We start from the raw sequence: 978 nt of genomic DNA, 5'->3' as shown, positions 1-978 counted from the left end.
TGATCAGTCAGTACAACCGACCAACCAAAGAGAACTGTCTCATCAAATTAGTGTGAAATAATTCGAAGATTTTTAATTAAAATATGTATTATTTATATTTAATATTGCAATACAATGAGATTCAACATTTATAGTTAGATTGAAAGTTATTTATTTGACTATAAATTTTTATAGGGCTGTACATTTTTAAAAATGATCGTAAGTAAAAACTGACATCACCAAATTGACACCTTGTAGGCTTGTTCACTGCAGGCAAATTTGATCGTTTCAAGTATGAATGTTTAATGTAGGGAATTTATATCTACAATTTAATACACAAAATCATTAGTAAAATGACTATAGTGATCAATACTGACGATTTTTAACACACCTACGTCATTGAAAAAAAGAGACAGGCCTAATGCTATACCAATCCGTGAGTTTGTGTAAATATAGTAACCAAATATATCTTCTAACAATTACTTAAGAACTTTCACAACCCCAAATTAGAAATTGATTGATACGTACAATAAGCGTAAAAAAAAATCTCATCACTTAATTCCTTCCCTGAATTCCTGAATTCACAACGTCCATACTATGTTTCTACGCTTTTTACAAGCTCAGCGGTTGTTAAACGATTCATAAAAGGCCTTAAAGTGAACGCTTAGTGCCTTCGATGAATATTATTTTTGATATAAGATACTGAAACAGTGCTACCTAACCAGCGTCAGTTATTTTTGCAGTGCTGAAACTTACAAAATTGTTAGTTCATGATATTTCAGGGTATTTAGAGAAACATTAATTTATAAATTTCAGCAATTAAAGTCATACCATAGTATTAAATTATTGAACTATATTAAATAAATATAAAATAATAATAACAAAAATGTCATGAAAATGTTTTGCCAATTCTTTGTAGGATACGTTTTAGCGTTTTCTATTTAAATGTAGCTAATTAATAATATTTGTATTAATTCAAATTACATTAATACTATATTA

The sequence above is a fragment of the Teleopsis dalmanni genome, chromosome 1, assembly GCF_002237135.1.
Source record: "Teleopsis dalmanni isolate 2A chromosome 1, ASM223713v2, whole genome shotgun sequence".
Lineage (NCBI taxonomy): Eukaryota > Metazoa > Arthropoda > Insecta > Diptera > Diopsidae > Teleopsis > Teleopsis dalmanni.
This window is presented reverse-complemented; position numbering follows the sequence as displayed.